Source organism: Mchenga conophoros, linkage group LG3 (assembly GCF_057382185.1).
Source record: "Mchenga conophoros isolate Kocher_MC1m ecotype Shallow Benthic linkage group LG3, M_conophoros_male_GT1.1, whole genome shotgun sequence".
Taxonomy (NCBI): Eukaryota; Metazoa; Chordata; class Actinopteri; order Cichliformes; family Cichlidae; genus Mchenga; species Mchenga conophoros.
In genome coordinates, this window is record NC_140528.1 from 65087381 (window position 1) to 65110512 (window position 23132).

At 38.3% G+C, this 23132-nt stretch overlaps 1 pseudogene; it reads left to right on the plus strand.

The window, feature by feature from the left end:
- LOC146580115 (obscurin-like) overlaps positions 1-23132 on the plus strand; it is a 374391-nt pseudogene that overhangs the window by 200559 nt on the left and 150700 nt on the right.

Genomic DNA, 23132 nt, shown 5'->3' on the forward strand with positions numbered 1-23132 from the left:
AGGTGTGGATCACCATCAAGGTTCAACAGTCTCAATTTCAGTTCTGAGATCTGCACTCGGCTAATAAACCTGATCTGTTTTGCAACACAAACACTGAAGTCTTATTCCAGCATTCCTAACAGCTCAGCTGGAAATCACATCCAAACTGCTCCCTGTAATGGCATTGGTGAAGTTGACTGTGCATATTAGTGTGGTCTAAAGACATCTGTGCGACAGGAAATGTCAGCTTCCACAGCAAAAGAATATAAAACAACCTTACTAGGTCTCATCTTAGCTATCAGAGGCTTCAACATCAGATTTAGTAAAGAACACAAGGACATAACGTGCTAACTGACACCAAAGAAAACCAACTGTGACTCACCAAATCCCAATACACCAAAAACAAAAGTAAAGAACAACACCAATGAAACGATAACTGCTCACACTCATTTAGGAGCAATTCTCACATGTTCAAAATACAATCAGATCATATTGACCTGGGTTACTTCCTCATTATTGATCAATAAACTCAGTCATGCTTCAAATTAATTATTTGAAATGTGCATGTACGTAATAAATTAAAATACACAAAAGTAAATAAAACAAATTCACTGTTTTGATCAAAACAGAAATACAGAATATTTTTTGTGGCACAGTTTGTTTTATCTCAACTATGGTTTTGTGATATTTGATCATTTACTTATTTCCATCTTTAAATTGTTCTGATTCAGTCATTTTTACTTTTATGTTCTTGTTCTAAACTGAACTGCAGCCAAACCAAAGGCTGAACTGAGAGCTGATAGGACAGCTGTTCCAGTAGGGGGCAGTGTGACCCTGACCTGCTCTGTGAGCCCATCATCATCATCTGGATGGAAATACTACTGGTACAGAGATGGGAAATCTTATCAACCTGTGACAAATGAACAAATCAGTGTCTCAGAGGGAGGACTCTACAGGTGCAGAGGAGGAAGAGGAGAACAAGTTTACTACACAGAGTTGAGTCAGTCAGTCAGGATTGACACAACTGGTGAGTTTAAATGTAACTTCCTACAAAGCACTACATCTGATGGTAACTGAACCTTTTGTCTTTCATGTGTTTTTATTGTACTTTCTTGAACATTAACAGTCTCAATCAGACCTGTTGTGACTCTGTATCCAAACTGGTCTGAGATATACAGAGGAGAGACGATCACTGTCAGATGTGAGATCCATGGAGGAGACACTGAGTGGGATTATGAGTGGGAAACAAACAGCATCATAAAACCTCCAAATCTAAATGAATACAGGATTATTTCTGCTTCATCATCCAACAGTGGAAACTATCTCTGTAAGGGCAGAATGAAAAGTTCACAGCATGAAACAACAGAGTGGAGTGATTCAGTCACACTGACAGTTTCTGACAGTAAGTCATGTTTGCTTTAAGCTGTTTGAACACTTTGTAAAATGTGTTTCTGTTCATATAGACTGAGATTATTATTCTTTGTATAAACTGAGCTCACTGTTCAGAGACTGTACTACATGTTCACTGAGAGAAAATCTTTGTTGAACAGATGAACCCCGTCCTGTCCTCACTGTGTCTCCATCATGGCTGAGTCCTGGAGCCTCAGTAACTCTGAACTGTGAGGTTGAACATCCGTCTGCAGGATGGAGCTTCTACTGGTATAAAGCTGTTCCTGATCTATCAGAGAAATCCTCCAGTTATGAGCTGCTACCTGATGGCAGTGGGACTGCACAGGACTCCTACATCATTCATGGACAGACACACACAGCAGGATATGTGTGCAGAGCTGGAAGAGGAGACCCAGAGTATCACACTGATCACAGTCAACCAAAGTTTGTCTGGTCTGCAGGTCAGCTTGTTTCTCTGTCCTTTCAATAAGCTCATGTTAGCTCATCATTTTTATTCAACAACATTTAGACCATTAAAATCTCATCTCCATGACAACTATTGATGTCTGTGTACATACTGTTTGTACTGATTATTTTTACTTGGTGCACAGACAGGATTTACACAGTTAAGACTCTTTGTTTAGTGCTCAGGTAGGTGCTCAGATAAAAAAGTCAAATATAGTTAATAAAGAAACAAAGATGTCAGCAGGCAGGTTAACAGCTCTGACAAATACAAGACAAACACTGACTACAGATGGACGCTAGAAGAAGACGTCACAAATAACAGCTGCTGTTATTGTTCATTTAAAATATACTTCAAAGGTTTTTAGTTTTGGTCCTGCTGCTGCAAAATATCTCACTGTAGAAGGAATCTGTGAAACAGACAATATCACAGAATTATGACAGAAACATTACAGCAAATGACTGAAGTGTGTTCAGAGTGATCTGTATCAGGTGGATGATGCTGAGAGTGATGACTCAAAGCTCATGATGTCACATGACCTGTACCAAGCTCTACATGAGCTGCCAGCAGATAAAGCATGTGGGTTAGATCATCTTAAACATGTCAGTATTCGGCTCCTTTGTTTTCCATTGATTTGACTGTCTGTGTGATTCAGGGCTTGTTGTCAGACTCAGTGTTGTCTCACCAAACAAACACTTTATCATATTGAACTATTAAATTTGATTTTCAAAACAAAAGCTTCAAACAAACAAATATTTTCACTGTGATATTTTGAATCCTAACATCTGTGAGCTTTGTCTCTTCACTGCATGTTGTTTCCAGATGTTCATTCAGCAGCGTCTCTCACAGTGAGTCCTGACAGAGTGCAACACTTCACCTCTGACTCTGTCTCACTGACCTGTGAGGGAAACTTCACTGAGTGGAGAGTGAGGAAGTTCTCTGAGGACGGCCGACTCTCTGACTGTAGGAGAATGACTGGATCCACATGTAACATCCACACATCAAAGTCAGATACTGGAGTGTACTGGTGTGAGTCTGGATCAGGAGAGTTCAGCAGTGCAGTCAACATCACTGTACAGAGTATGTTATTATACATTTACTTCTTGGATCTGAATGATTTAGACGTCACATGAACATTTGTCTCAGCTTTGCTCTATGTGAAGTAATTCTATGTGGCAACACAAACAAAAATGAGAATTTCAGACAATTTCAGGCAACGAAGCATCAAAATATTCTTGGATGTTGGTCTAATTTCTCTTCATCCGTTCATAATCCAGTTTGTCATAATTTGCCAACAGTATTTTATATTTTCTCTGTCAGAATAAAACTCAACAAAGCTCAACATCTCTGTCGTCAGATTAGATGAACCTTTAATGTCTCAATTCAGAGAAATTTGGGAAACACGTCATGCAAAATAACACAAACATAGAAACATTTACAATTTCTACCTTTAACCATTCAATAATGTCACCGTCAATAATTTGACTCCTGCAGGAAACATCCCAACTATATTTCCAGTCCTCATAATCACTCAGAAAACCAGATCTGCATGTAGATCATGAGACACGACTCACAGCTTTTTCTCAAAGTGTGCACCAGCTGGTCTGACTGAAACAATTGTGTGTGATTGTGTCACAGATGATGATGGTCCTATCCTGGTGAGTCCTGTTCATCCTGTGACTGAGGGAGCTTCTGTTAATCTGAGCTGCAGTTTGAAAACACAAAAAATACTTTCCAATGTGTTTTTCTATCACAATGACAAACTTATTGAAAATGATACCCGAGGGGAGCTGAAGATCTCTGCAGTGTCAAAGTCTGATGAAGGTTTCTACAAGTGTCAGTACTCAGGAAGAGAGTCAGCACAGAGCTGGATGTCAGTTAAAGGTGAGCAGGATCAAAACAGTGTGTCTTTCTGTAAATGAGTTTCATGACTGAGAAATAAGATCATATTATCTTTCTTAATGTTTTGAAGCCACCTGGATCTATTTAGTCAGAACTTTTATAAAACTATTATGTAATATCTCTAAATTGTCAGGTTTAATATTGTTGTGGTTCAGGACTCATGTGTGAGACTCAGGTGAAAACAGCAGAGGAAGTAATGAGTCAAAGTTTACTCAAACAAAGGATAAATAATTTAACACAACAGATTGTGAGCTTTGACTTGGTCAACAAGAACAAAACATAAATGAACCTAAACTTAATGAGTGAGTCCTACAAAAACATCTTAACTGAGGTGAGAGAGACAGGCCAGAGGAGCGGACATAACAGCGTGAGGACGGCAGATCTGTGGGAGAGGAGAGAGCAGTTAGGGCAGGAAATCTGAGGGAATGTGACAATACAGAGAGTGTTCATAAAGTGGCTGCAACAATGCCTTACTTGGAGTCCAGACTAGCTGGGTTTAGTGGATGAAGGCAGAGGTCTGTGGAAACTGCTGAATGATGGGCAGGCAGGCAAGTGAGGAAGAGGCTCCGAGGGGGGCAGCAGTGGTGGTGAATAGGGGGGCAATGATCCAAGGTGGCAGGCGTCTGACTGGAGGTGAATGATGGCATGAAAACGAATCTTGAAGCAGGAAGAAACTGAAACAAGGGGAAAATCTGTTAGCATACAAACCTTATTTTCCTACAAAGGATCCCAGCAGACCTGCCTGGTTACCTCACTGACGAGCTGCAGTCATGTTAACTATCCATTAACATTTGGCTACAGCCACCGAGGTCTTCAAGGTCAACTTTATGACTCAATAAAAATCCTTATAACATAGAAACTATGATTCTTACAAAGGTGTTGTGTCTTGTCAACATATAGAAAATACTGTATAAAGATTTAAATTATAATTTGTTTGACCTCTGACCTCACTTTTACATTTCACATCTGCTCTTGTTGTCATGTTGAAAAAATCTGCCTTTGGACTTATTTTTACTGAACTACAAACTTCTCACAGTACAAATAAAAAAAAAAAAGAAAATACAATGTGTTTTTTCTTTGAAAGCAAATGCTGTCAACAGAGTGAGCTGCCTTAGCAGAGATTTGTGCTCTCAGTGTTTGTTTTATACTTTATTAATAATTAATTATTGTTTGTTATTACAGTAACTGGACGTAGTTCATCTCCTGTGTGGTTGATGGTTGGACTGGTTTGTGGAGTCTCTCTCATTATTATTCTCCTGCTCTTGTTGTATCGCTGCAGACAGTCCATGTGTAAGAGCCTCTTCTTTTCATGCTGTATTAGAGAGTTTATTTACTACATACACTTTAATTATTCACACATATACATGTATTCTGATCTCATGACACAAAATATCAGTGGAACAATTTATACATGACAAACATGTGTAATAACATTTGTCTCTTTCACAGATTCCTGCTTCACCAGGTTGGTAAAATACTTTTTATTATTATTTGAAACAAACATCAGTTACTTTTGAGTTTATTGTGTTTATTTCCTGTTTTAGGTCGATCCAGTCTGAGAGTCACAGTCCGGGCTCCTCCACAAATCATGGAGTCAACCAGGATGAAACTCATGTGTACGGCTCTCTTCAACATGGTCAGCATTGAAAAACAGTCTTTATTATCATTATTAATATTGACTTTTATTAAGCCTCCATTAGCATGAACATTTAATAGGTTCAGTTTGCGTTCACGAGTTTTTTAAATAACATTTAAAGATCTTACAGTCCTGGTTTTGACTCACACAGTGTTTCTGTGTTTGCTCTGATCTTTAGTGTAACTGTAATAAAATGATTAATGTGAGCCTGGCTTGTTTTTTCTTTAGGTACTGCTGACCTCTATGAATCAGTCACACAAGTGACAAACAGAAATGGTACAGTATATGTGCTGGAAAGCACAGAGCAGTTAGAGATGAAACTTGTTTTTGATTTAATGAAACTAATTTCATGTTTTAACAAACCTGTAAATAAAATATGAACATTTCACTATTAGATAGTTTTACAGAGTTTATTTACTACATTCACTTTAAATATTCAAACATTCATTCTGATCTGATGACACAAAATATCAGTGAAACATTTAAACATAATAATTGTAATTGAAAGAATCTGAACAGTCTGATGAAGAAGACCAGCTCTGTTCTGGGACGTCCTCATGACCCAGTGGAGGTAGTCAGTGACAGGATGGTGGCTCAGCTGTCACCCCTGTTAGATAACACCTCCCACCCCACGCAGGTCACTCTGACAGCACTGAGCAGCTCCTGCAGTGACAGGCTGCTGCACCCACAGTGTGAAGGAGAGATTTAGGAGATCTTTCCTTTCAGCTGCTGTCAGACTCTACAACATACATCATCATGTGAAAGCACACATGCACACACTGGTGTCTGTAAATATCTCAATGTGCAATACTCTATACCTGCTGCTACTAACATCCATCGACTGCACGATGAAATGCTTCCATTTGCAGCTGGTACAACAGAATTGAAATTCTCTACTTTTTGTGGTGTGCATTATTATTCATACTTTGTGATATATTATATTATTTAGTTTAGTCAGTTACTGTTCTTACTGTCTTTGAGCCACTGTGACCGCTTGGTTTCCTCTGAGATTAATAAAGTATTCTTATCTTATCTTACAGATTCCTGCTTCACCAGGTTGGTAAAATACTTTTTATTATTATTTTAAACAAACATCAGTTGCTTTTGAGTTTATTGCTGTCACGTCTGCCGTGGCAGATGAGTGGAGGTTGAGAATTAGGACCCAAGATGCAGGCAGCTGAGATGCAAATGAGTTTTATTCATAAAGAGGTGAAACAAACAGAAACAGCAAAGGCAAAATGATGATGCAGGGAGACACGGGAGACGACACAGAATGATGCAGGGAAAGAACACAGACGAACCAGCAACAAGCACACGAGGACACACACTATAAATACACACAGAGGGAAACGTGGAATAGCAAACAGGAGGCAGACACAGCTGAACCAAATCGAACTGATGAGACAGGGGAAAACATAAAGTGAACACACTAACAGAAGACATGGATCTTCACAATAAAACAGGAAATGCACAGAGACACGGTACAGACACTAAACAGAGGGAACACAGAAACCAAACTCTAGGAACTAAAAAGTCTTAACCCCAGTACACAATCAGAACAAACACAAGATCATAATAATGAAAAACACAAACCGTTGGGTCAAAAGACCGAGGACCATGACAATTATGTTTATTTCCTGCTTTAGGTCGATCCAGTCTGAGAGTCACAGTCCGGGCTCCTCCACAAATCATGGAGTCAACCAGAATGAAACTCATGTGTACGGCTCTCTTCAACATGGTCAGTATTTAAAACAATCTTTATTATCATTATTAATATTGACTTTTAGTGGGGAAAGGCTAATTGATCAATCTAAATTGCCCATAGGTGTGAATGTGCGAGTGAATGTGAGCGCGAATGGTTGTCTGTCCCTGTGTGTGAGCCCTGCGACAGACTGGCGACCTGTCCAGGATGTAGCCTGCCTCTCGACCTATGACAGCTGGGATAGACTCCAGCGCCCCTGAAAAGGATAAGCAGAAGCGAATGGATGGATGGATACTGACTTTTATTAAACCTCCATTAACACAAACAGTTATAAGGTTCAGTTTGTGTTCAGCAGTTTTTCAAAGAACATTTAAAGATCTTACAGTCCTGGTTTTGACTCACACAGTGTTTCTGTGTTTGCTCTGATCTTTAGTGTAACTGTAATAAAATGATTAATGTGAGCCTGGCTTGTTTTTTTCTTTAGGTACTGCTGACGTCTATGAATCAGTCACACAAGTGAAAAATAGAAATGGTACAGTATATGTGCTGAAAATCACAGAGCAGTTAGAGATTAAACTTGTTTTTGATTTAATGAGTCTAATTTCATGTGATATGTTTTTACAAACCTGTAAATAAAATATGAACATTTCAGGTTCAGATGAATACGATGACATCACCTCCTCTCTTATTGAGTTTAAAGATCTTAGAACTGAGAGTGAGTACACCAAAGTTAATTTTATAAAAAGAAAACCTGGTTTGGAAAGTTTTTTTAATTAGTATGAAATTAATTTTGGGGCTGGGAGGGGGGACATTTATTCCCCCCCACATTTGAATAATACATTTATTCAAATGTATTGTTTTGTTCTTTTCATCTTTTTTAATCTGTGTATTTAGTTCTGATCAATCTGAACAAAGCATGAGCTTACAGTACCGTGAAAAAGTATTCATACCTGTTGCACTTCTACACATTTTGACACCTTTTTTTAATTGAGATTTTCTGTGAAAGACCAACACAACGTAGCACATATTTGTGAAGTGGTATGAAAATGATACATGGTTTTCAAAATTTTAAACAAGTAAAAATCTGAAAAGTGTGGCGTGCATTTGTTTTCAGCCACCTGTACTCTGATATCCCTCATTAAAATCCAGTGCATTCATTTACCTTCAGAAGTCACCTATTTAGCTGCTCTGTGGAGGCCTCAGTGGTTTGTTAGAGAACATTAGTGAACAAACAGCATCATGAAGACCAAGGAACTCACCAGACAGGTCAGGGATAAAGTTGGAGATAAGTTTAAAGCAGGGTTAGGTAATAAAAAAAATATCCCAAGCTTTGAACATCTCAAGGAGTATTGTTCAATCCATCATCCAAAAATGGAAAAAGCATGCTACAACTGCAAACCCAGGGTGATCTCTAAAACCTGCAGGACACCAGCCGACCCCTGGTTTAGATCAAAGAATATTCTTGTGTTAGAATGGCTCAGTCAAAGTCCAGACCTAAATCCCACTGAGCATCTGTGGCAAGATTGGAAAATTGCTGTTCACAGTCTGGCTGAGCTTGAGCCATTTTGCAACAAATAATTGGCAAACATTTCAGTCTGTAGATGTGCAAAGCTGGTAAAGACAAACCCCGAAAGACTTGCAGCTGTAAATGCAGCGAGCAGTGTCTCTACAAAGTATTGATGAAGGTGGGTTGAAAACAAATGCATGCCACACTTTTCAGAGTTTTATTTGCTTAAAATTTTGAAATCCATGTATCATTTTCATACCACTTCACAGTTCTGCACTATTTGTGTTGGTCTATCACAGAACATCCTAATAAAAACATTTAAGTTGGCGGTTGTAAGGTGACAAAATGTATAAACGTTCAAAGGGTATGATACTTTTTCAAGTCACTGTCAGCTCCCAGGAGAGGTCTTAATGTTTTTTTACTGATACAGAAGAAGATGGAGAAGTGTTTCAGCTTCACATGTTTTGCAAAAAAAATCTTTACAACACAGAACAAATTACAAATGATAAGTTATGTGTCTGAGGCCAGATGTTTACATGAAAGTAAAACCAGATGGTTTCCTCGTCCACACAGATACAGAGTCTGTCTCCGCCTTCTAAACAAATCCTATAAGGTACAGTAACATTACACACCTGCAAAGACTCAAACACAAAACAGAACTTCACTTTGCATCAAGGGGACACAATGCTTTTATAATAAACCTTATTGTTCTCCAACACAGGTGGGACAGACACAGGGGCAGCCAGTGACCCCTCACACACGTCCTTATGCTGATATCCAGGCAGGTTCTCAGTGTTTGTAGCTGCTGATTTATGCAGCAAACATTTCCACAGTCCTCTGCAGCAGATTATAGAAACACTTCTTCTCTCAGCTCACGACAGAAGATCTACAGCTGGGACACTGTTAAGTGGTTCTACGTGAAAAATAGTTAAATATTTACTCAAACATGTTCTTGTATGTAAAGCAGGTTCAAATGCATGAAATTACATTTGTCCTTTATAGTGGACGTTAAAAAACACCACATGTATAAATGATAATTTACATCTTAGAGCCCTGCTCTCAAACACTGACTCAGATGTAACTGTCTGTGAAACTGGATTTAAGAAATAAGAACTTAAAGTTCACAAAACATGTCAAACAGACTCTCCTTCATGAAGTCCTCGTTCATAAAGTGCTTCACAGACCTGAACATTACAGCTAACAGCTGGATTTTCCTGTGTCAGTGCAGCTAACCAAACAGCGCAGAACCTCTTACTGCTAAAGAGACAGACGGTGAAAGCAGACAGTATGTCCTCCGTTTTAACATAAAACTCATTGTTGCAGCTGACAGCAGCACAACAGTGGTTAAACTGATGTTTAGTTTTAGTGTCCTTATTTTCACTGAGTTATTGGTTCTGCTATTAGTTACTTAACATAAACTGATGTGAGTCTTTTGACTGAAACAAACCGACCTGGTGATGTGATGCTCTGTACTGACAGAAGATGGCGCTGAACATCTTTTTATAACTCTAAGCACTTATTTCTTAAATTAAGCTTCACAGTCAGAGTTACATCTGTGTCAGTTTTTGAGAGCTGGGCTCCATGATGTACATCAGCATTTATACATGTAGTGTTTCATGTCCCCTTTAATGCTGAACACCTGATGTGACATTTCCACACATTAATTCTGGTCAGTACCTGATTGTTTTACATGTTTTACATCCTCCATCTTCCAGTTTTTGTGATTTGGTTCATGTAAACATTTCTGATGGTTTTTTTTTCATCAAAATATTTTAATTTGCACTTAAGTTTGAACTCTTAGAGATTACACTCACTTTGTTTTCACAGACTTGTGACCATGACACAAAACTACAGACAGAAGTGGATAAAATCTCAGTGTTACTGGTTTTAGAAATGCTTTACGATAATAAAAAATACATCATTTAGAGTCAAAATATCTTAAATGGTAACAAATATAACTGTTATCTTCGGGTTAGTCACAGTCAAATCATCATCTGCATCAATGAATGTCAGTGAGGCGTCCTGAAAGTCGTCACGTCTCCTGTTCAGTGACCGTCTCTGAGAATCACTCTCCTCTCAATCAAATCACTTTTCTTCTGTTTATCCTCTGAGTTGCTCTTTGATGGTTATGAATCATCGCTCTTCTTTAAACTGTGAAGTCGTTGCTGTTCTTGGGAGACATTTCTCTTTTGTTCTGGTATCAAATTGCTTCGTGTTTGCTGAGCTTCACCATCTTTCTGGTCACCTGTCAAACTGTTGCTCATGTTTCCAGAGCAGCTTTTCTTCTGCTCAGACTGCATGTGTGTGTGTGTGTGTGTGTGTGTGTTTCCAGCTATACCATACATAGACACGCGACCTTTCAATGAACTTAAACCGTGTGTATGAGGTATGCAGAAAAGCAGAAACAAGCACCTTGCTAAACTATAAAAACAGGAACTTGTAATAAGTCATGTCTCAAACAAACATTTAACAGTGTGAAGTCTTGCACTTTAGAAGAAACAGAACATGGTGCTTTCCTAATGTATAACATAGCTCATCTCTGGACTAAGCTGCACTCTAAATAAAGAAAGCACATTTTGTCAGCACAGACACAGATAAAGGAAATAGTAGAAGGTTGAAAATAAATCCTCTGACTGTCTGACTTCTTCATAATTATAGCCATATTAGGACACATAAAGGCGATGATTATATATCCATATATTTTAGCACAAATGACAATATAAAAAATATCAATGCCAACAGAATCTGCCTCTGTTTAGTTTTTCTGTTCATTTGTCCAGACTGACACTTCTTTTGCTCTAAGAAATAAGAACACAATGATCGGGACGGTGTAAGCTACAACCCTATAATCACTTTCTGTCACCGACCTCTCAGCTAAACCTGTGTAGAGTCATCCAATAATAACAACTGGGGTTGCCACGATTCGTTGACTAGTCACGATCAGGTCAGCTAGTGTTCAACACAAAAACAAGAAGAAGCCGTCTCCAGTATCGTTGATGTGTCCAAATTCAGGGGCTGCATCCTTTGCAGGCTGCATTTGTAGGTCGATAACGTTACAGCAACGCAACGAAGACTGTCCAACCTCGAAGACTCCTCCAAATGTGTCCTTTTCCTTAGATTGAAAGGATGGGTCGGGTGTATTCTTTGTGGCCCGATCTAACCCAGAATTCATAGTGCGGCCAATTCTAGTTTCCAACAATGGCGGCAGCTACTTTGTTTTAATATTACTCTTTCTTGGTCACAAAATAAATGCTTAAGATATTTTCAGTCGAGAATGTAGCTGTGTAAACTTCAAATATCTGCTCGATTTATCAGGACATTACATATTTGCAAAAGTCCAAAAGTGCTGCGATCTGCCCTCATTCATGTTGTGTGTTCTGTCTGCCTGTGTAAGTTTATTTTGTATTTTACTTCAGCCAGTTTTCTGTTTTGTCGTCCAGCATTAAAGCTGTATTTAAGTTCACCTTTTGCTTCCATCTGTGTGCATTTTGGGTGCCACCGGAAGTAGCATATGCTAAGGTGCACATAGTCTTTTCGCATTACCTCAGTAAGACCATGTGAAAATGAAAACAAATCATCCTGGGTGAACTTAAACACATTTGTTCCCCTTTTGTTAAGACAGAAAAACGCAGCACACAAAAATACTGCAAAAGGACGGTCGCCTTATATACATGGTGTATAAACTCAACATGCACATTTCACTTAAAAATTAAGATGAGAACAAATCAACTTGTTAGAGATATTCTTCTCCTGTTGACCCCCCCCCCCCCCCCCCAAATAAATAAATTATCAGATATTGATGCTTCTTTCCTGTGTGATAGAAAATAGGAGACTGATGTTTGTTTTTTAAGTTAATTCCCAATAAAACTGTTTTATTGCTAACTACATTGCTGTCTGTATTATTGCTGAAGTCCTAAATGATCACCTTTAAAGTGTTTGTGCTAATGACATCATGTACAGTCAGACAGGCATGGAGAACAGCACTGACTGGGAGGCTTTGAACAGATCACATAGTTCAATTCAACATATAAGACTTTAAGAATGCACAAGCATCTACTTAAAATCTATTTAATTTATCATCTATGATATTATTATGTGCAATTCCAATGTACTTTGTTCATCTCCCTTAAATAAACAAGCACTCTTAAAGTATGAAATATTCATATACAAATACATATAAATGTGTGAACTGTCTCAGTGGCTGATTGTGCCCCACAGGCCTCAGTGTGAGCTTGAACACATTTATAATGTCTAAGTAGTTTAATGTGTCGGTGGTGACGATAAACACATTTTGAATGAAAGCCGGGGAACTTTGGTAGCACAGAAACAAGTGGCTATTCTTTGTGAGCATATGGATCAGTCATATTACCATTATTTCACCCAAAGGCACCAAGTTAATACTTAAAAAAGCTGCAGCAATACACACAAATATAAACAGTACTTGGTGACAACTTTGCTTTTAGCCTTTAACCCTCTGGGGTCCAGGGTATAACTGGCCATTTTTGACTACTTTTGATTCGGCCTCTATATTTCACCTTTAAAAACTGTTTATCTTGCCAATCTGTTATTTACCCATTTTGATATAATGTATCAGCACAATTTATCTAAATTCAGACAAAGTGATATTTTTGACTGTAAAAACCAAAAGCATGTTTAACGAATCATTTTCATAACTTGAAATGCAAATACAAATTGTACATTTTTAAAAAATATGCACAAGTTTTGCAAACAACAAAGTTATATGGTACTATTTACCTAAAAATGCAGCCAAGGCTCAGACGTTTTTTATATAACCATTTAAAACTGTTTACAGAACAATCAGGTGTTCTGCATCAAATAAGAAGAGAACAAATTATTTATGCAACTCCAAAAAATAGTTTGTGTCACTATAACACAGATGAGAACAGCACAGGGATAAATCCTGCAGGTCTGACAGCAGGTGTGTCACTCAGCATTTACACTGCAGTCTGCCTTTGGTGGCTTTAAGACAGCAACTGTGACATTCACTAGTAGAACTGACACACAAAACAAAACAACGACTACACTACACACTAACTACACAAGACAACAAACTAACTTGAGACTCCAAACACAGTAAACATCACAAAGCTCTCACCAGTGTTGACTAACGCGTTACAGTAACTACGTTATTATTGTGGTAACGAGCACGGTAACTAGTTATTATGCCAAAATCAGGAACGTGTCAATCGTTACTGGGATTTAGATAGGCTCGTTACTTCGTGTGGTGGCTATCATGGAGCCTCCACAGACTGAGTACCATTAGCAAGTGGTGGAGGCCAGCAGGTGAGGCAGGAGGAGCAGAGACCCGAGGTGGTGAACTGAACTTCAGGTAAGAAGTTATGACCTGCAGTCTATCTGGGTCAGATATAAACCAAGTTTAGGTGGAGTTTATTTTCGTTATGCTGACCTTTTCGTACTGGGTACTAGCTAACATGACGGAGTTTCTATACAGTTGGGTGGGTGCTATGATGTTACTGATGTTGGACTTTATTTTGTTCATAAGGTTAATTAGTAGAGTTGCCAACTGTCCCCTAAAAAACTGAATCATCTCGTATTCAGAGAAAATATTACGCGTTTCGTGTTGAGGTGAAAAGGAACAGTTTGTCCCGTACTTCAGCTACAATGAAAAAGACACAAAGCTGGAGTTATTCTGTGTCTTGGTTACAGTAACTAAACTAAGTACAACAATCCAGCAAAGCCTACAGCTCAGCCACCACCTTAAGCATCGGATGAGGATGATGAGCAGCAGTTGCTTTGGCTAAAGGCAGGAACCTGGAATGGTGCACCACCCAGGTGGAGAGGACAGCAGGAGAGAGAGAGAGAGGAACAACAACAGCACTGACAGGAAGTCAGAGAGGACTGGAGGACCATGACATCTGTTTGTGTATGAAATTTAAAGGCATTAAGATCAAACCGCAAAAATGACAATGCAGAATAGCTACAGTGCCGATATGTGTGTGAAGGGTTGTTCGTGGTTACTGTCTGTTCTGCCACAGGTTTATTTTTAATCTACTGAACGGCCTCATTTTCGTCTCGGCCACATGCAAAAGAGGAAATGCAGCCTGTAGTTTGAGACAATAGTTTTGTGTGTAGCAGTGTCTTATTTTAAGCCATCAGTATCCAGCAAACATAAGGTCCTAAAGCACACTGCACTTTATTGTCCTCTTCATACCCCGATGAGGAAAATACTTTATAATATTAACATGTCAGTAAGATGTGAAACTTTAATGACTGAGACCATGAACATATGCAGAAAGTGTTTAGACTCTGACCTGTAGATCAGACTGTGACAGGAAGGATTGTGTAAACATTGTTATTTGTATAACTGCAAGTTCACACAGAGCTGCAGTCTTATCTGCACCATCTCTGCACTGAAACAAACCTCAATGATCTTTTGTTGTTTCCTTCATCAGCCTGCAGAGTTAAAATGAGGAAGAACATTTACTATAGAAACTGTGCTTTAACTGCTACATTAACTATTTACAGGTATTAAAGTAAAATAAAAAAAGATTACACATCTTTACTGTAACAGTGCCAGAGCTGACAGGTGGGGAGGAAGAAATTAGAAGAAGGAAAGAGATTTTTAAAAAAAAGAAAAAAGAGGAAATGACACAGAAAACAAACAGCACCTGAAAGAGAGCAGAGGGAAGACGGAGGACAGGGCCCAGAGCTGTGATCACATGCACATAATATACAAGGAGAAACAACCGTCCACATCAACCCACTGCTCTAAAACACTTCAAAAACTCTGGTGTGAATGTGGTGTCGTCTTATTCTTGTTATCAAACCTCAGTAAGTGTAAAGGGGAACTGGAAGCTTGGTCCAGTTATAAGTGAACTGTTCAATAGTGGTTTGTTGCAATGCTTTGTGCATTTTCTCAGCATGCTTTCAAGATTTAACCTGTGGCGTCCACATATGTGGACATCACATTTTGTCTTGTCTAGACCACAGTACTAAATTTTGCTCTACAAGGACCTGATATCCACTCACGAGGACATTATTCTGCCACTGTTCTATCAAATTTTCAATCGAATGTCCCCATATGTGGATATCAGGCCATTGTAGAGCAAAATCAAGTAAAAAGTAATTCTTTGTTTTTACATTCATCAGGTCCCAATCAGCCCAAATAGCAAAGAGAAATAAAAATGCTATGAAAGAGTTCAGGTCTTCGGAGATTAAAGTTACTATGGCAACATGAGTAAAAATAAAGGTAAAAGTCTTTCAGGAATAATTATGATAAGATCCGTCTACAGTCATGTTGTAGGTAATACACCACAGTATCTTCTGATCTATTAGTCTACACATCACTGAATCATTTGGACAGATTAACATTTGTGGAATCACACAGTGTTTAAGTCTCACTTATTTATTTATGTTGACTGCAAAGTGTAAGTTGACACTTTTGTGACCACAATAGAGACTTTGTGATGACCCACAGGTAAGTCTCTGTGTGCCTGTGATCAGTTATCTGTAACTCAGTTTTCTTCGTTTGTTACCATCGAGGCCTGAAACTATCAGCTTCATAATAAAGGTCACCTTTGTTTGGTACTCTGAGTCCTGCTTTGCAAGGGTGGCTGTAGCTCAGGCGGTAGAGCAGATCATCTACTGATCGGAGGGTTGCTGGTTCAATTCCTGGCTTCCCCTAGTCTGCTTATCACATATCCTTGGGTAAGATACTAACCCCAAATTGCTCTCCGAGGCATCCATCGGAGTATGAATATGTGTGTGAATGTTTGTCACAAAGCACTAAGAAAAATGTGCTAGTGTGAATGGGTGAATGCACAAGTTGGGAGTTCGCCTTGTAATCGGAAGGTTGCTGGTTTGTTCCTCGGCTCGGACAGTCTCGATCGTTGTGTCCTTGGGCAAGACACTTCACCCGTTGCCTACTGGTGGTGGTCAGAGGGCCCGGTGGCGCCAGTGTCCGGCAGCCTCGCCTCTGTCAGTGCGCCCCAGGGTGGCTGTGGCTACAATGTAGCTTGCCATCACCAGTGTGTGAATGTGTGCGTGAATGGGTGGATGACTGGATATGTAAAGCGCTTTGGGGTCCTTAGGGACTAGTAAAGTGCTATATAAATACAGGCCATTTACAAGTTGTGTGAAGCACTCAGAAGAGTAAAATAAGTGCTGTATAAGAACCATTTAGCATGTGGGTCTGCTTTTTGAACTGACTCTGAACACAATCACATGATCTTGGTTGGTAACATGTGGTGTTCAACACAAACATCATTATTACAGTGTTTCAATCATTGTTTCACATCAGTTTGTTTTATTTTATTGTGTTTACATGTAGTCAGAGGCTGAGGTCAGTGTGCATCTGCACATACATGTCAAAGCAAGACAAAGAACAGTCTGCAGAATAAATGAGTTCCTGCTTTACTTTGAAATGACAACAGATAATAAATATAACTTTGAATTTATCTATGAATTTAATTGTTACTTTAGTTGGTGAAACATAAAAGTCTTTAGTCTCACTTCAGCCACACACTGAGTCATTTCCTGTGTTTGGGTCTCCACCAAACTTAAAACCAGAATTTAACCACAAGGTGAAAACTTTCACAGGTCTGAGGTCAAAGGAGCCTTTTCACTATATGACTGCATGATGATGTTTCAGCTAAGAGTCGAATAAAATAAAGACATTTTAATGCAGCCTAAAGTAAGAATTTAATTTTAATTCTGCAGTTAAACAATTAAAAGGAGAAAAATGATTTAAAAAGGCTTTTGTGAAAATACAGGCACCAAAGTAGAAAAGCTGTTTTGGTATATTCACTCTCAGTGACTCCCAGTCTGCAGAAACCTGCCAGGAGACAAATATTAGTGGATATTGCAGCCAAAAAATACCCCAAACGGGCAAAACATACTTACATGAAGCAACACAACAACATTTTATATTATAGAAAAAGGAAACAACACAACAAAAGAAACAAGCTTCTATGTTTGCAGTGGACAGGAAATATAAACATGTCAACCAACTGCTGCGGTCAAAGCTACAGGAGCTGTTTGAGTTTTGTGTGTAACGGCAGGAAGCACAGAGAGACCAATCAGAATAAGAGCCTGTAGAAAAACTCTTGTTGTATCTATATTAAACACAACTTCTCTTTATCTGCAAACTAAAACTGTTTGATTATCTGAGGATCAGAGTGCAGCAGGCTGGATGTGACGATGGGGCACTCTTTGCTCTGCATGATGGGCTTTTTCTGTAAGTACACGTCTGACATTGTTTGAATGGCAGCGATTAATGAAAATGTTTCTGATCTGTGAGAATTACAGTGAGTCACTGCTTTAACCTGTTTACCTGAGAGCTGGAACAAAGCAGACTTGTGATTCTTTAAGTGTTTAAATGTTTGATACACTGCTGCTTTTTGCATCACTTATAGTTACACACTGTGTTACAACAGTTTGATTGTATAATATCTGATGAGGTTTTATTGATTATTTTAGTGCTCAGTACTGTCATCTGTGGAAATGCTGAAGGTAAGAAATGATTATTTTCTTCCTGTTCATATATGTAGCTGTTATCTCCTATAATGTGCTCAATAATATCCTCCCTGTGTTTACATGTTATCTTCTGCACAGACTCAATGCTTCTATTCAGCCTGTGCAGTTAAACATAAATGGCTTCAGTAAGCGCTCCATGTGGAGACTGTGGCGTTCTTCACAGCTTTTACTGATGTACCATTTGTACCACTTTCAGTCTGTAAAACTGTAACAACAAAGCAGAGCAGGTACATTTAATCTCAGTGTAGATGCACAAATGTCACATGACCAATGCAAGATCATAACATTAACAATAAATGGACAAAGCCTGTCAAGTGACGTAAATACAAATACCACATGCTGACATGTTTTATGCTAACAGGCAAAACAAAGCACTAACAGTTAGCTTACAGTAGTAATGTAACAAACTTCACAGACCCACAAGAAGGACAGAGCACTAATATGTAGAAACAATCCATCATCTCCCCAAACTTACACTTTATCCCATCTCAAGAGCAGCAGATGCAGAACTATCACAGACACGGAGCTCTAGCCATTATTACTCGGCACTTCCTCCATTTAACCACTAGATGGCGGACTTTGACATGAGCGGACCAGGAAGAAGCAGATGAATAAATGTGACCCGTCATATAACAAAGTTGAAACAAACTATATTTCAGGAATAACCTGAGGGACAAAATATTGTATATGATACAGCTCACACTCCACTGCATTTATTGGTTAAAATATTAAAATGATCATATCAAGAGTGCAACCATGTGAGCAGATGTTTCACTCAGCCGATACACAAACTTTATATTTACTAGAGTTTGTTGCCTTGAAACTGACTGATTTCCTTTTCATGAGTATTTATCTGTCCATCCTCACAGATCACAGTTAGGATTCACAAGATGCTGATGAACTGGAGGATCAATCTAATTTATTACAGCACAGCGTGATGAGTTTAGGGTAAATGCAGGTAACTCTAATCTGAAAACAGACTCAACCACAGATCAGTCAGTTAAAGTCCTGCCTGAAGACTTTAATCAGTCTTATTATGAATTTTTACTCTCAGTTATTTATAGTGTCATGGTGTGCTGTCTGCCTCAGTGTCCTCTTGAAAAAAACCTCTAAAAGTTGTTAAAGACTTCACATACAGAAGAGTAACAAGTAAAACAAACTGGACAAAGTGCCATCGATATAGATTTATTCATTTATGACTGTCATGGTGTTTCATCATTTTAGTCTGAGTGCTTCTTCCTCATCTTTGTTTAGTTTTTTTAAAAATTATTTCCTCTTTAATTTAAAGGTTTGTTTTCTTTCCTACTTTGTGTTATTTTTTTTCCTCTTTTATGATTTTCCTGTTTGTTTTTAACTGTTTCTCATTCCCAGTCCTGTTTAAATTGTCCTGTTGTGTCTTGTCAGTCTTTGTCAGAGCATCTGTGAACACTCACGTGTGTTCATCTCTTAGTTGTTTCTATTGACAGTTTATTTATTTCTAGTTTTACATTTTGATTCTTTGTATGTTTCCATGTTTAGACTATTTAGATATTAAAGTTCAGTTTTATTTAAGTTATTTTGCTTCCTGCATTTGAGTTCACACCTCTGCACTCCACTCATTGTTACAGAGACACATATTTACAAGTCTGTGGACTCTACTGGAAGAATGGACACAAAATACTTTTTCTCTAATTTGGTGTTTCTATGATAGTAGCTTAGTTTGGAGATTTTACTGTAGCAAAGTCATGTGTATATATATTAACCCTCGTGTGCATTTTATTATCTCTGTGTGTGTGATCAGGTTTGTAAATATGTCAAAACATCTGTGTGCACAGATATTATCAGCTGGAAAGTCTTAAAGTTTTGCATAAAGCACTTAAAATACAGACGTGTGGTCAAGTTTCAGCTCACCTGCTCTCTTTGTTGTCTGTTTTATTACTTGTGACCTTTGCTGCACTTCTGCTGTGACAGATCCACAGATGAGTGTAGAAGGTTTTCTCTAATCGAGGGTTCATTAACCCTGAGCTCAGGCTCACAGGCTCAGGCTTTCTGTCACACTCAGAACAAACCACCAGGTGGCGTATTACTCAGCCAGGCTCACCTGCTCTTCACCTTGTATTTGAGTCTCAGTTGCATTAGGAAATAAAACTGCAGCTGGAACATCTGTGTGGCAGATGTGGTGGGTTTCTCCTTCTTCCACTAAAAGGACCACAATAATAGCCTCATATTTGTCTAAGTTACAGAACTTAAAGTCAAGGCCACTCTGACAGCAGACAGCACAACCACACCAGCAGGGGGCAGTGTGACACTGACCTGTGATGTGAATTACTCTGTTCAGAAAAACCTCATCTGAAAATGAGATCATCTCTTTTAGCTCTAAGAGTGCAATCTCTGTCTCTGATGGAGGCATCTACACCTGCAGAGGAAGGAGAAGAAACACGAATTTAGTCACAACTAAAAGCGATTCAGTCATTATTCAGGAAACTGATGAGTTTAAAAAATTTTGAGAGTTGAAAAAGGTCTTCTCCAAATTGTAATGGAAGTCAATATTCACTAATCACCAGTACTTAAACCACTAAATCTGTCAAATTATGAATTATTAGGCTCAGTACATTGTTTCACCTTTGTTCAGTCTTCAGATCACTTACAGACACAGAGGAGTTCATGGTGCTGTTTTGTCTTTTTAGAGTGATTTAAAAAACAGTTTGTGCTCCTTTCCTGGTTACTGAACCTTTACTCTTAGTTTTTCTTTGCCAGTTTTGACTTTGGTGCCACATAAAAACTTTGTATTTCACATTTTATGAACAGTTTATGAGAGCAGAGCAGCCTCCAGCTTTGAATCCATCACTGGAGGTTTAACAACATTGTTAGGAAACAACAGCTAACTAATGACTCATTGATTATATGTTCATAAATGTATAAATATGGAAATGTAAAGATGTCGAAATAAGTAAACTGTTGAATATAAAGATCCGTTAATTACCTGATTTTATTTATTTATTTAAAAGAAAGAACTTTTTGATTTTCAAGTCCAATTATGTGCTAATGATATATTTTTGTTTGAACAGCTCTGCCTAAGCCCACTGTGACCCTTCAGCCACCTTGGCCTCAGTCATACAGCGGTGTGATATACAGCGGTGAGACAGTCACTGTCAGATGTGAGATTCAGGGAGGTGAAGGAGCTCAGTGGACGTATGAATGGAGTCCAGCCCAGTTAAACACACCTCCAACATCCAATGAATACACAATCAGCAGTGTTAGTGAGTCTGATGGTGGAGGATACAGCTGTCGGGCCACAAGAGGCTCCTCCTGGACAGAGTGGAGTGATGTCATCACACTGAATGTAAAACGTAAGTTGGAGATATTTCACTCACACTATGTGTTTTTAATTTATATTGTAACACACCGAAGGCTTTTTTGTTTATTTGTTGTTTATTATCAAAAGTAGCAAAAATGGCTTTGATAAAAATTAACAGTAAAGACTCAAAGTTAAACATCTGAAGTATGGAAAAGGTTTTGTTATATTGTTATATGTTATAATATTTTTATATTTTTAATGTTGAATTTCTTATGTATAAAATAGTGTAGAAGACATTTCTTACTTCTTAAATTACTGTTTGTAATTATGCTATTAAATAGTGGCAATTATAACATAAGTAATTCTTTGGATATACATTTTTAAACAAAGTCAAACAAATTAAAATATGTCTCTATGCTGAGACCTGGTGGAACTCAAAAAGGTTTTAATTCTTTCAGCTGACTGAAAGCTCTCACCACCTGCAACAGTCACAGGCAGCTTCCTGCAGGAACCTGGTCACAGCAGAGGTCTTGCATCTATTTGAACCCTTTTATATGCCAACACCTCACTGCTGATATTTATGGCAGCTCTGAACTATAATTATTTATGGTGGATCTGTCTCCTCCTGTGCTTGTTTATTATCCCCTCAAGCTAAACAAGGATTTTATTTCCACCCTTTTCTTTGGAATCATATAAAGATTTAACTGCATTCTAACTCTTGGGGATTTTAATGTTTGCTGCCCATCAAACTCCTATAAAACACCCTTCCAACAGATGACATGAGTTTTACAGTCTATTTAAAAGTTTTGCTAGACTGCTGTGATGACATAAAATCATGGTTGGCAATACATTTTTTTGAATGTAAACGATCAAAAAAATTGTATTATTTGAACCTTCAGACCCTCGTTTTGCTCGTGTAACCTTGTTCCTCTGAAAAAGTTCAGAACTCTCTTTGAAAAAAATCTGCAGGTGATCCTTGATGACAGTTTCTCATTTGAGAAATAAATAAATTGTGTTGTAAAAGGGTTCGGGCATTTGCAAAAATGACGTTCGTTATGTCATCTGCTCACTTTAAGAAAGTAATTCATGCATTTATTTCATCCATTCTTGTGTAATATGCTTTATTTTGGTAGCAGCCAGGCTATAATGATTATTTAATTGTTTGTTTTTAAGTCTCTGAATGGATTCACTCCCTCGTAGCTCTCTGATCTTTTAAATAAACAAACTCCAAACAGAACTCTAAGGTCAGCTGAAAAGTTGCTTCTATTTGTTCCTAGAAGCAGACTAAAACACAGGCTAAGACTAAGACTGGGCCTTTGTGATTGTTTTGCCTGAACTTTTGGCACAGTTTGCCCTTCAAATTACTCTTTGATTACCAAATAAATAGTGTGCAGAAAAAAAATGCAATTCCCAAGGGGCCTCCCTCAACTGGACACATTTGACATAAAAGACTCAGCTCCTCCTTCAGATATCAGTGGGCTGGTTCAATTTCAGGAGTGTGGGTGTGGGCAGAGGCAGTGGGACAGCTAAGCCTGAGCCAGTGGTTTGATCTGTTTGTCTTGCCAGCAGGTTAGCAGATAAGTGATTTAGCATATATATGTACAAAGGGTCTGACTGCACCAACTAACTACATGTTGACTAAAAAACACACAAACACATTGTTTTCTGTTAGAAGTGAAGTAAGTTAACTAATAGTAGGAAAGCTTTTCATGCAGACTTCCTCTGAGTTTAATTTCCACCTGTCTCACTTTTCTATTTAAA